Here is a 14,661-nt window from a genome sequence, read left to right on the forward strand (position 1 = left end):
TACAATGATCTCATGAGCTGCCTTACATGATTGAGATTCATCGATGTAATCGGTGTTGTATCCTCGACATACATTACGCACTCGGGTTCAGCATTGATCTAACAGGGAATGCCTGAAGAGCCGATACCCTCAATTACTTGAAAGAATCGGCTCGGGGGGCACCTAGGTGGATAAAACACGAGGATATGAAGTTTGAAGTGGTTTTCAGATGCCAAGCAGCCCAAGATATATTTTTTGATGATGATGGGTATTGAAGTATGGGGGCCGATGCATAAATAACTCGGCCGTAAAAAATAGAAATTTTTTAAGCATAGTCGATGCGCAGACATCGACTTAAGGATAGAAAGCCGATGCATGGCCATCGACTCAAGAGGTACAGCTGTTGTAAGCAGAGGCACAATGGAGCAGTTGTCGAGTTACAAGGAGAAGCTCTACTGGACGAATTCCTTCTCAAGGCCTCCGACTCCTTCTGCAAACCTTCGAGTTCAGCAGTGCCAGTATAAGCGTGCAAATCAGGTTAAGAGTGGGTTGCATCAATCTGCCAAAGGTGAGGAGCCGATCTGATCAGCAAGACGCAAGAATTGAGCTCGGAGAAGCTCGGGGCATCTCACGACCGAAGGTTCTGCATGCGGGGAGCCGATTTTGTTGAAATCGGCTGGCTCTGCATTATGACTTGGAAGCCGATGGTGGCACATTTGGCTGGCTCACTGCTGTTCTCGCCTTGATTGAGGCTTGGGGGGCAACTGACTGCGTAGATATTCTGTTCTTAAGAAGCCGATTGAGATTTCATCGGCTGGCCCGCCATCATAATCTTCTTCAAAGGGATTGAGCAGGGTTAAAGAATATCACTGAAGAGATTTGCGAGCAGGTGACATCTGTTCTCCAGAAGTATCGTCTTCAGCGTCAAGTCGTTTCAGCAGCGGTTCTGGGGCTCTCTTGAAGGCGTTGGTCTTCCACATTGTCTACCAGAACTCAAGGGCATCGGTCGAAGATATGAAGGACTGATGCGTTAACATCGGCTTATTGGACATTGACCAAGTTCACGGTCACTCCTTAGTCGAAAAGCTGAAGGGCGGATTATGAGGGACCGATGCGTTGCCATCGGCTCATTGAACATTGACCGAGTTGACAATCGGCTAAATTAGCATAAAAGGAAATCGGCAAAATCAAATTGGGGAAATTCTTCATTGATAAACGAGATTTCTTACATAAGGAGCTGGTTGCTTTCAAAAGGAATTACTAGGGGATACATTGCCCCATCTACTACTGGCCCAATGCTAAAGATCCTATCTAGGGGCCGTTGCTGCCCTCGTCATCGTCATCGTCGTCGCCGCTGTCGGCGCTGCTTGATGGCGTGTATTTCACACGTTCGTTGGGCAACCCCAAGAGGAAGGTATGATGAGCACAGCAGCAAGTTTTCCCTCAGAAAGAAACCAAGGTTTATCGAACCAGGAGGAGCCAAGAAGCACGTTGAAGGTTGATGGCGGCGGGATGTAGTGCGGCGCAACACCGGAGATTCGGCGCCAACGTGGAACCTGCACAACACAACCAAACTACTTTGCCCCAACGAAACGGTGAGGTTGTCAATCTCACCGGCTTGCTGTAACAAAGGATTAACCGTATTGTGTGGAAGATGATTGTTTGCGGAGAAAACGAGTAGAAACAAGTATTGCGAGTAGATTGTATTTCGGTAAAGAGAATTGGACCGGGGTCCACGAGTTCACTAGAGGTGTCTCTCCCATAAGACGAACAGCATGTTGGGTGAACAAATTACGGTTGGGCAATTGACAAATAAAGAGAGCATGACAATGCACATACATATCATGATGAGTATAGTGAGATTTAATTGGGCATTACGACAAAGTACATAGACCGCCATCCAAGCTGCATCTATGCCTAAAAAGTCCACCTTCGGGTTATCATCCGAACCCCCTCTGGTATTAAGTTGCAAGCAACGAGACAATTGCATTAAGTATGGTGCGTAATGTAATCAACAACTACATCCTTAGACATAGCATCAATGTTTTATCCCTAGTGGCAACAGCACAACACAACCTTAGAACTTTCGTCACCTTGTCCCGGTGTCAATGCAGGCATGAACCCACTATCGAGCATAAGTACTCCCTCTTGGAGTTACAAGCATCTACTTGGCCAGAGCATCTACTAGTAACGGAGAGCATGCAAGATCATAAACAACACATAAGCATAACTTTGATAATCAACATAACAAGTATTCTCTATTCATCGGATCCCAACAAACGCAACATATAGAATTACATATAGATGATCTTGATCATGATAGGCAGCTCACAAGATCCAGACAATGATAGCACAATGGGGAGAAGACAACCATCTAGCTACTGCTATGGACCCATAGTCCAGGGGTAGACTACTCACACATCACTCCGGAGGCGACCATGGCGGTGTAGAGTCCTCCGGGAGATGATTCCCCTCTCCGGCGGGGTGCGGAGGCGATCTCCAGGATCCCCGAGATGGGATCGGCGGCGACGGCGTCTCGGTAATGTTTTCCGTATCGTGGCTCTCGGTGCTGGGGGTTTCGTCACGGAGGCTATTTGTAGGCGGAAGGGCAAGTCGAGAGGCGGCACGGGGGCCCACACCACGGGGCCGCGCGGCCAAGGGGGGCCGCGCCGCCCTAGGGTTTGGCCCCCCGTGGCCCCTCTTCGTCTCGTCTTCGGTCTTCTGGAAGCTTCGTGAGAAAATAGGCCTCTGGGCTTTTATTTCGTCCAATTCAGAGAATATTTCTTTACTAGGATTTCTGAAACCAAAAACAGCAGAAAACAGCAACTGGCACTTCGGCATCTTGTTAATAGGTTAGTTCCAGAAAATGCACGAATATGACATAAAGTGTGCATAAAACATGTAGATAACATCAATAATGTGGCATGGAACACAAGAAATTATCGATACGTTGGAGACGTATCGGCATCCCCAAGCTTAGTTACTGCTCGTCCCGAGCGAGGTAAAACGATAACAAAGATAATTTACTGGAGTGACATGCCATCATAAACTTGATCATACTATTTGTAAAGCATATGTAGAGAATGCAGCGATCAAAACAATGTGTATGACATGAGTAAACAAGTGAATCATAAAGCAAAGACTTTTCATGAATAGCACTTCAAGACAAGCATCAATAAGTCTTGCATAAGAGTTAACTCATAAAGCAATAATTCAAAGTAAAGGTATTGAAGCAACACAAAAGAAGATTAAGTTTCAGCGGTTGCTTTCAACTTGTAACATGTATATCTCATGGATAATTGTCAACATAGAGTAATATAATAAGTGCAATAAGCGAATATGTAGGAATCAATGCACAGTTCACACAAGTGTTTGCTTCTTGAGGTGGAGAGAAATAGGTGAGCTGACTCAACATTGAAAGTAAAAGAATGGTCCTCATAGAGGAAAAGCATCGATTGCTATATTTGTGCTAGAGCTTTGATTTTGAAAACATGAAACAATTTTGTCAACGGTAGTAATAAAGCATATGCATCATGTAAATTATATCTTATAAGTTGCAAGCCTCATGCATAGTGTACTAATAGTGCCCGCACCTTGTCCTAATTAGCTTGGACTACCTGGATTATCACCGCAATACATATGCTTTAACCAAGTATCACAAAGGGGTACCTCTATGCCGCTTGTACAAAGGTCTAAGGAGAAAGCTCGCATTTGGATTTCTCGCTTTTGATTATTCTCAACTTAGACATCCATACCGGGACAACATAGACAACGAGATAATGGACTCCTCTTTTAATGCTTTAAGCATTCAACAACAATTAATTCTTTTCTCATTAGAGATTTGAGGATGTTTGTCCAAAACTGAAACTTCCACCATGGAACATGGCTTTAGTTAGCGGCCCAATGTTCTTCTCTCACAATATGCATGCTCAAACCATTCAACTCGGTGTAGATCGCCCTTACTTCGGACAAGACGAACATGCATAGCAACTCACATGAAATTCAACAATGAGTTGATGGCGTTCCCCGAGTAAACATGGTTATCGCACAACAAGCAACTTAATAAGAGATAAAGTGCATAATTACATATTCAATACCACAATAGTTTTTAAGCTATTTGTCCCATGAGCTATATATTGCAAAGGTGAATGATGGAATTTTAAAGGTAGCACTCAAGCAATTTACTTTGGAATGGCTGGAAAATACCATGTAGTAGGTAGGTATGGTGGACACAAATGGCATAGTGGTTGGCTCAAGTATTTTGGATGCATGAGAAGTATTCCCTCTCGATACAAGGTTTAGGCTAGCAAGGCTTGTTAGAAACAAACACAAGGATGAACCGGTGCAGCAAAACTCACATAAAAGACATATTGTAAACATTATAAGACTCTACACCGTCTTCCTTGTTGTTCAAACTCAATACTAGAAATTATCTAGACCTTAGAGAAACCAAATATGCAAACCAAATTTTAGCATGCTCTATGTATTTCTTCATTAATGGGTGCAAAGCATATGATGCAAGAGCTTAAACATGAGCACAACAATTGCCAAGTATCACATTACCCAAGACATTTATAGCAATTACTACATGTATCATTTTCCAATTCCAACCATATAACAATTTAACGAAGGAGAAACTTCGCCATGAATACTATGAGTAGAAACCAAGGACATATTTGTCCATATGCTACAGCGGAGCGTGTATCTCTCCCATGAAGTGAATGCTAGGATCCATTTTATTCAAACAAAACAAAAACAAAAACAAACCGACGCTCCAAGAAAAAGCACATAAGATGTGGCCGAATAAAAATGTAGTTTCAGGGGAGGAACCTGATAATTTGTTGATGAAGAAGGGGATGCCTTGGGCATCCCCAAGCTTAGACGCTTGAGTCTTCTTGATATATGCAGGGGTGAACCACCGGGTGCATCCCCAAGCTTAGAGCTTTCACTCTCCTTGATCATGTTGCATCATACTCCTCTCTTGATCCTTGAAAACTTCCTCCACACCAAACTCGAAACAACTCATTAGAGGGTTAGTGCACAATATAAATTGACATATTCAGAGGTGACACAATCATTCTTAACACTTCTGGACATTGCATAATGCTACTGGACATTAGTGGATCAAAGAAATTCATCCAACATAGCGAAAGAGGCAATGCGAAATAAAAGGCAGAATCTGTCAAAACAGAACAGTTCGTATTGACGAATTTTAAAATGGCACCAGACTTGCTCAAATGAAAATGCTCAAATTGAATGAAAGTTGCGTACATATCTGAGGATCATGCACGTAAATTGGCATAATTTTCTGAGCTTCCTGCAGGGCAGTGGGCTCAGATTCGTGACAGCAAAGAAATCTGGAACTGCGCAGTAATCCAAATCTAGTACTTACTTTTCTATCAACGGCTTAACTTGGCACAACAAAACTCAAAACTAAGATAAGGAGAGGTTGCTACAGTAGTAAACAACTTCCAAGACACAAAATAAAAACAAAGTACTGTAGGTAAAAACATGGGTTGTCTCCCATAAGCGCTTTTCTTTAACGCCTTTCGGCTAGGCGCAGAAAGTGTGTATCAAGTAACATCGAGAGATGAAGCATCAACATCATAATTTGTTCTAATAATAGAATCATAAGGTACCTTCATTCTCTTTCTAGGGAAGTGTTCCATACCTTTCTTGAGAGGAAATTGATATTTAATATTACCTTCCTTCATATCAATAGTAGCACCAACGGTTCGAAGAAAAGGTCTTCCCAATATAATTGGACAAGATGCATTGCATTCAATATCCAAGACAACAAAATCAACGGGAACAAGGTTATTGTTAACGGTAATGCGAACATTATCAACTTTACCCAAAGGTTTCTTTGTAGAATGATCAGCAAGATTAACATCCAAATAACAATTTTTCAGCGGTGGCAAGTCAAGCATATTATAAATTTTCTTCGGCATAACAGAAATACTTGCACCAAGATCACATAAAGCATTACAATCAAAATCTTTAACCTTCATCTTAATGATGGGCTCCCAACCATCTTCTAGCTTTTTAGGAATAGAGGCTTCGCGCTCTAGTTTCTCTTCTCTAGCTTTTATGAGAGCATTTGTAATATGATGCGTGAAAGCCAAATTTATAGCACTAGCATTAGGACTTTTAGCAAGTTTTTGCAAGAACTTTATAACTTCAGAGATGTGGCAATCATCAAAATTCAAACCATTATAATCTAAAGCAATGGGATCATCATCCCCAATGTTGGAAAAAATTTCAGCGGCTTTATCACGGGCAATTTCAGCGAGTTTTAGCGGTTTCGGGCGGTTTTCGCGCTTTGCATTAGAAGTGGAAACATTGCTAACACCAATTCTTTTATTAGTATGAGTAGGAGGTGCAGCAACATGTGTAGCATTAGCATTACTAGTGGTGGTAATAGTCCAAACTTTAGCTATATTCTTCTCTTTAGCTAGTTTTTCATTTTCTTCTCTATCCCACCTAGCACGCAGTTCAGCCATTAATCTTATATTCTCATTAATTCTAACTTGAATGGCATTTGCTGTAGTAGCAATCTTATTATGATGATTCTCATTAGGCAAAACTTTTGATTTCAAAAGATCAACATCAGCAGACAAGACTATCGACTTTAGAAGCAAGTATATCAATTTTCCCAAGCTTTTCTTCAACAGATTTGTTAAAAGCGGTTTGTGTACCAATAAATTCTTTAAGCATGGCTTCAAGTCCAGGGGTGAGTTCCTATTATTGTTGTAAGAATTTCCATAAGAATTACCATAGCCGTTGCCATTATTATAAGGATATGGCCTATAGTTGTTACTAGAATTGTTACGGTAAGCATTGTTGTTGAAATTATTATTTTTAATGAAGTTTACATCAACATGTTCTTCTTGTGCAACCAATGAAGCTAACGGAACATTATTAGGATCAATATTAGTCCTATCATTCACAAGCATAGACATAATAACATCAATCTTATCACTCAAGGAAGAGGTTTCTTCGACGGAATTTACCTTCTTACCTTGTGGAGCTCTTTCCGTGTGCCATTCGGAGTAGTTGATCATCATATTATCAAGAAGCTTTGTTGCTTCACCAAGAGTGATGGACATAAAGGTACCTCCAGCAGCTGAATCCAATAAATTCCGTGAAGAAAAATTTAGTCCTGCATAGAAGGTTTGGATGATCATCCAAGTAGTCGGTCCATGGGTTGGGCAATTTTTAACCGAGAGATTTCATTCTTTCCCAAGCTTGAGCAACATGTTCAGTATCTAATTGTTTAAAATTCATTATGCTACTCCTCAAAGATATAATTTTAGCGAGGGGATAATATCTACCAATAAAAGCATCCTTGCATTTAGTCCATGAATCAATACTATTCTTAGGCGAGAGATAGCAACCAATCTTTAGCTCTTCCTCTTAATGAGAAAGGGAACAATTTTAGTTTAATAATATCACCATCTACATCTTTATATTTTTGCATTTCACATAGTTCAACAAAATTATTAAGATGGGCAGCAGCATCATCAGAACTAATTCCGGAAAATTGATCTTTCATGACAAGATTCGATAAAGCGGGTTTAATTTCAAAGAATTCTGCTTGTAGTAGCGAGTGGAGCAATAGGTGTGCATAGGAAATCATTATTATTTGTGGTTGTGAAGTCACACAACTTAGTATTTTCAGCGTTGGCCATTTTAGCAACAGTAAATAAAGCAAACTAGATAAAGTAAATGCAAGTAAACTAATTTTTTGTGTGTTTTCGATATAGCAAACAAGATAGCAAATAAAGTAAAACTAGCAACTAATTTTTTTGTATTTTGATTTAGTGCAGCGAACAAAGTAGTAAATAAAATAAAGCAAGACAAAAACAAAGTAAAGAGATTGAGAAGTGGAGACTCCCCTTGCAGCGTGTCTTGATCTCCCCGGCAACGGCGCCAGAAAATATGCTTGATGGCGTGTATTTCACACGTTCGTTGGGCAACCCCAAGAGGAAGGTATGATGAGCACAGCAGCAAGTTTTCCCTCGAGAAAGAAACCAAGGTTTATCGAACCGGGAGGAGCCAAGAAGCACGTTGAAGGTTGATGGCGGCGGGATGTAGTGCGGCGCAACACCGGAGATTCGGCGCCAACGTGGAACCTGCACAACACAACCAAACTACTTTGCCCCAACGAAACGGTGAGGTTGTCAATCTCACCGAGCTTGCTTGTAACAAAGGATTAACCGTATTGTGTGGAAGATAATTGTTTGCAGAGAAAACGGTAGAAACAAGTATTGCGGTAGATTGTATTTCGGTAAAGAGAATTGGACCGGGGTCCACGAGTTCACTAGAGGTGTCTCTCCCATAAGACGAACAGCATGTTGGGTGAACAAATTACGAGTTGGGCAATTGACAAATAAAGAGAGCATGACAATGCACATACATATCATGATGAGTATAGTGAGATTTAATTGGGCATTACGACAAAGTACATAGACCGCCATCCAAGCTGCATCTATGCCTAAAAAGTCCACCTTCGAGGTTATCATCCGAACCCCCTCCGGTATTAAGTTGCAAGCAACGGACAATTGCATTAAGTATGGTGCGTAATGTAATCAACAACTACATCCTTAGACATAGCATCAATGTTTTATCCCTAGTGGCAACGAGCACAACACAACCTTAGAACTTTACATCACTTGTCCCGGTGTCAATGCGGGCATGAACCCACTATCGAGCATAAGTACTCCCTCTTGGAGTTACAAGCATCTACTTGGCCAGAGCATCTACTAGTAACGGAGAGCATGCAAGATCATAAACAACACATAAGCATAACTTTGATAATCAACATAACAAGTATTCTCTATTCATCGGATCCCAACAAACGCAACATATAGAATTACATATAGATGATCTTGATCATGATAGGCAGCTCACAAGATCCGACAATGATAGCACAATGGGGAGAAGACAACCATCTAGCTACTGCTATGGACCCATAGTCCAGGGGTAGACTACTCACACATCACTCCGGAGGCGACCATGGCGGTGTAGAGTCCTCCGGGAGATGATTCCCCTCTCCGGCGGGGTGCCGGAGAGCGATCTCCGGGATCCCCGAGATGGGATCGGCGGCGACGGCGTCTCGGTAATGTTTTCCGTATCGTGGCTCTCGGTGCTGGGGGTTTCGTCACGGAGGCTATTTGTAGGCGGAAGGGCAAGTCGAGAGGCGGCACGGGGGCCCACACCACGGGGCCGCGCGGCCAAGGGGGGCCGCGCCGCCCTAGGGTTTGGCTCCCCGTGGCCCCTCTTCGTCTCGTCTTCGGTCTTCCGGAAGCTTCGTGAGAAAATAGGCCTCTGGGCTTTTATTTCGTCCAATTCCGAGAATATTTCTTTACTAGGATTTACTGAAACCAAAAACAGCAGAAAACGACAAGCGGCACTTCGGCATCTTGTTAATAGGTTAGTTCCAGAAAATGCACGAATATGACATAAAGTGTGCATAAAACATGTAGATAACATCAATAATGTGGCATGGAACACAAGAAATTATCGATACGTTGGAGACGTATCACTGCTCCCGGCCGGCTCGTCGTCGCTGCTGTAGCGGCCGCCGGCAGGACCCTCGTTGTCCTCGTCCTCCTCTTCAGCATCGTCGTCATCGCTGTCGAAGTCGCTGAGGTTCCCGGGCCAGGGGCAAAAGCGCTTGGCCGGCGGCTCGTCGGAGGAGCTGTCGTCCTCCTCCTCCTCCTCCTTCTCCTCCTCCTCGGAGGAGGTGGGGCCGTCCCAGGGGAGGCGATCGTCATCGCTCTCCTCCTCCGATTCCCCGTTGGCGAGGAAGCGGAGGTCACTCTCCCCGTCGGTCAAGGACTTGTCGTCCTCAGACCGGACGGAGAAGTCGTGGCTCGACTCGTCCCCGGCCTCGATGGCGCGGCGGGTGTTGGCCGCGTGGGCCTCCACCGGGTTCCACTCCGGCGTCGGCTCGCGGGAGGAGGAGGACTCGATGGAAAGACCCGATGAGGTGGAAGAAGAAGAAGACATGGTGGCAGAGGAGGGCTTTTGGAGTGCTAATGCGAAGGGGATGAAGAGGAGAACTGTTTGATGCGGTTAAATAAAAGGAGATGGAGTGAAGATTTAATGATCGAGCAGTTCTCGAGGGCGTGGTGCCAAAACCGTCAAATCGTGCAGAGAAGTTGGGAAGGCGAGTCGTCATGATGAAAAATACTGCGACGGTTCTGCTCTGCCACGACATGACCCTTCGACGGAAGAACAGAGTGGTTTTGAAATTATCATTACCAAAACCAGGGGGGCATGTGTTATCACCAGATTTTGGCCAAATCAGGAGATAGGCCATAAGTGAGATGGGCTTAAAGGATCTACGCGTGGAGGATCTCTGAAGCGGCCTTGCACGAGAATTTGGGCTAAATTGCCCGTGTATCTGTATTATATTAGATCGCATCTGAACTTAGAAGTTAGAGTTTGGCCCGTGCACGGTTCGGTGCACGCCTAAATTAGAAAGTCCCCAGGACTATAAATATGTATCTAGGGTTTATGAAATAAACAACAATCATCGTTCACAACAAACACAAACCAGGCGCATCGCCACCCCTTCTTCGAGGGTTTCCTTCCGGGTAAGCATCATGCTGCCTAGATCGCATCTTGCGATCTAGGCGACACGCTTATTCGTCTACCTTGTGCTACTCGTGCTGAAGCGTTGTTGATGGCGAGTAGCACTACCTATCTTAGGTGTTTTGGGGCTTGCATTGATGCTTTTCTTATGCATATCTGTTTAGCAATGCCGTCCCTTGACACCTAGCTGGCCTTACGCCTATCTGGGCGTAAGGGCAGCATCTTGCTTGTTCGATACTTAGTAGATCCGATCTGTTATAGTTGCTCCTTGTTCTTCAAGGATTAGTTTAATATCTGCATGATTAGGCCTTATCGTTGGGGTTGGAGGATCCGGTAGTGCGCTAGGTGCTGTTTACCGTTCCTATAAGGGATGTTCCGGGAATTGACGTAATGTTGGTTTTTAGGCCTCTTCTAGGGATAGTTTGCATCATCTTTCGTATCCGCTAGGCCCAACTACGCGTAGGATGTTCCGGTTATGCGGTGAAAACCCTAAACTGTCGTAGATTGGTTTAGCTTTGTGTTGATCAAGCGGGATCCCCATGTCATTGCAAATCCAGCGTGAACCATGGGGCGATCGGCTCTTTGAGCCGATCCACGGGGCAACCTCGAGAGCCGATAGGGCTCGTATTTAATGTTTACGTGTCTACCATGCGGGAACAATCGAAGCAATCTAACACCTTCTCGATCGGGTCTAGGTCGGGTGGCACGCCCTTGCAACCGCCGGGACGTGTGCAGGAAACTTGCGGGACGACGCGAGGTGCCAGGGTCCACTAAGCGGCCTTGGGAGCCTCCCGGCTCTTCCTGTTGCTTAACCACTGCTCGCCGGTGAGTTTTGGCAGGCAACACATACACAACAAAGAGGTTTACCACCGAAACACTCGGGGGCTTGAGGAAGAAAAATAGAAATATTTTTAAGCTGTACAATATAGTATATGTTTGCAACAATACAGGGCGCCATATTTGAAGAAAATCGACAGGTTAATAGACAAAGAAAATCAATTCCGGCTCAATATATTATCTATGGTCATCCGTCTAGTATTTGCAGTGCGAGTACTATGTTCAGCATAACTGCCCCTGATACGTCCAAAACGCATCTACTTTCCCGAACACTTTTGCTATTGTTTTGCCTCTAATTTGTGTATTTTGGATGCAACTAACACGGACTAACGCTGTTTTCAGCAGAACTGTTCTGGTGTCTCGTTTTTGTGCAGAAATCCAACTTTCGGGAAAAACCTCGGGATTTTGACGAAGGCCCTATTTTCCCGAGAAAACTCACGGAGCCGGAAGGGCAAGTCAGGTGGAGGCCCGAGGGCCCCACACCCTAGGGCGGCGCGGCCCGGGAGGGGGCGCGCGGCCCTAGTGTGTGGCCCCTCGGCAGGCCTCCGACGCCCTCCTTCGGACTACTTATCGCCCTCGACCTAAAAACGCACGGGGAGAAGTCGAAGTCGCCAGAAACCCTCCAGAACGCCGCCACATCGTGAAAATCCGTCTCGGGAGCCAGAAGTCTCCGTTCTGGCACTCCACCGGGACGGGGAATTGGAGGAGATCATCGCCGCCATCACCACCGACGCCTCTACATCAACCAGCCATGTTTCCCCCATCCATGTGTGAGTAATTCCCCCGCTGTAGGCTGAAGGGGATGGTAGGGATTGGATGAGATTGGTCATGTAATAGTCTAAGATTGTTAGGGCATAGTGCCTAGTGTCCGTAATTGGTACTTTGATGATATTGTTGCAAGTTGTTATGCTTAATGCTTGTCACTAGGGCCCGAGTGCCATGATCTCAGATCTGAACATGTTATTGTTTCATCATGATATTCATTGTTTATGGTCTTACCTGCAAGTTGTATACACATGTCGTCTGTCCGGAACCAATGGCCCCGAAGTGACGAAATCGGGACAACCGGAGGGGATGGTAGTGATGTGAGGATCACATGTGTTCACGGAGTGTTAATGCTTTGCTCCGGTACTCTATTAAAAGGAGTACCTTAATATCTAGTAGATTCCCTTGAGGCCCGGCTGCCACCGGCTGGTAGGACAAAAGATGTTGTGCAAGTTTCTCATTGCGAGCACGTACGACTATAACTGGAACACATGCCTATTGATTGCTTTGTACTTAGACACCGTTTTATTATTATCTGCAAATGCCCTACTTGATTGTTACATGAGTTTCTCTCATCCATGCAACGCCCGTTATCCGTCCCCGTGCCTACAGTATTTTAATCCTGCTGTTTACTATAATCACTACTGCTGTTTCTGTTACTCTGCTGCTGTTATTTCACTATTGCTACTTGCTATAAAACTGTTACTACTGATAAACTCTTGCGAGCAAGTCTGTTTCCAGGTGCAGCTGAATTGACAACTCCGCTGTTAAGGCTTTCAAGTATTCTTTGTCTCCCCTTGTGTTGAATCAATAAATTGGGTTTTACTACCCGCGAAGACTGCTGCGATCCCCTATACTTGTGGGTCATCAAGACTGTTTTCTGGCGCCGTTGCCGAGGAGCATAGCTTTATTTGGAAGTTCACTTGGATTAATATTGTTCGCTGCAAATTCTCCATCATGGGTAAATCTCGCGATCCTAAAGTCGCCATATTACCATCCACTACAAGAAAAGGTACAACTCTGATTACCTCTGCTGCTCTTGATTCACCATCTGTGATTGATAAACTTGTTTCACCACCACATGCTTCACATGCTGGTACTTCTGCTGAATCTGAAAACTCTCATAATATTGATAATATTTCTGCTGTGCTTGATGATAGTGGTTCATTGGGATCCTTTCTAGATGCTACAATTGCTAGGTCTAGACAAATTGAAAATGCTGAAACTCCTGATGCTATTACACCTGTTAGTTCACCTAAACTTGATTATTCTAGTGATGATCCTGATGAAGATTATGTGGAGCTTAATGATGATCTTATTAATAGATGCAATGCTACTGCTGATGCAACTAAAATTAAAAAGTTTCTCACACAATATACTGTTAGACATAAGTTATCTCCTGATCCTGCATTTGCCACATCTCCTATATGCATTAAGGATAAAGATTATGATTTTTCTCTTGATCTATCTCATATAGCTATTGTAGAGAAAGCACCCTTTTGTGGTACTGAAAAAGAAAGTGATGTAGAACACATGATTGAACTTTCTTCTATGAGTAGTTTGTTTTCCGATGATATCAAGATGCGTACTTACTTTGTCGTTAAAATTTTTCCTTTCTCATTAAAGGATGATGCTAAAACTTGGTATAATAATTTGCCTCCTGGTTCTATTAAAAATCCAACTGATTTGCGTGATGTTTTCTTTCGAAAATACTTTCCTCGCTAGTGCTCAACATATTGCTTTACAGAGAATTTATAGATTTGACCAGGGAGATGAAGAGAAATTTCCTGAGGCTTGGGCAAGATTTTGTTCTCTTATCAGAGCTCGACCTGGGCATGATTTGGAAAAGAATGATCTACTTGATATATTTTATAGTGGACTAACCATTGAGTCTAGGGCATATTTGGATAGTTGTGCTGGTTGTGTTTTTAGGAGAAGAACTCCAGACGAAGCTGAAGAATTATTGGCTAAAATAGGCCGGAAACATGATGATTGGACTACGCCTGAACCAACTCCAACGCCAATATTGAAGAAGAGGGGTTTAATTAAATTGAATGATGAAGATATGAGGGAAGCCAAGAAGTCTCTCAAGGAGAAAGATATTAAGTCTGAAGATGTGAAGAATCTACCTCCCATAGAAGATATATGTGAGATAATTCCCCCTTCATCCATGATTGAGGTAAACTCCCTTCAGCGCTTTACTAGGGAAGATATTCCGTATTCAAAACCTCCTGCGCAATGCTTAGATGAGTTTGATAATTATATTGTTAAGCAAGAAAATTTTAATATGAGAGTAGAGAATCATCTAATGGAAAATTCTCAAGCTATTAGCAATTTGCATGATATTGTGGAGAGAACCTCCAATGATGTTAAGATGCTTGTTAAACATTTTCAAATGGTTCAAACTCAAATTGATCAACTCACTAAAGTGCAAAATGACTTATTAAAAAATAATTCTAAAGAGAAACATGCTTATGA

The sequence above is a fragment of the Lolium rigidum genome, chromosome 1 (assembly GCF_022539505.1).
Source record: "Lolium rigidum isolate FL_2022 chromosome 1, APGP_CSIRO_Lrig_0.1, whole genome shotgun sequence".
Classification (NCBI taxonomy): domain Eukaryota; kingdom Viridiplantae; phylum Streptophyta; class Magnoliopsida; order Poales; family Poaceae; genus Lolium; species Lolium rigidum.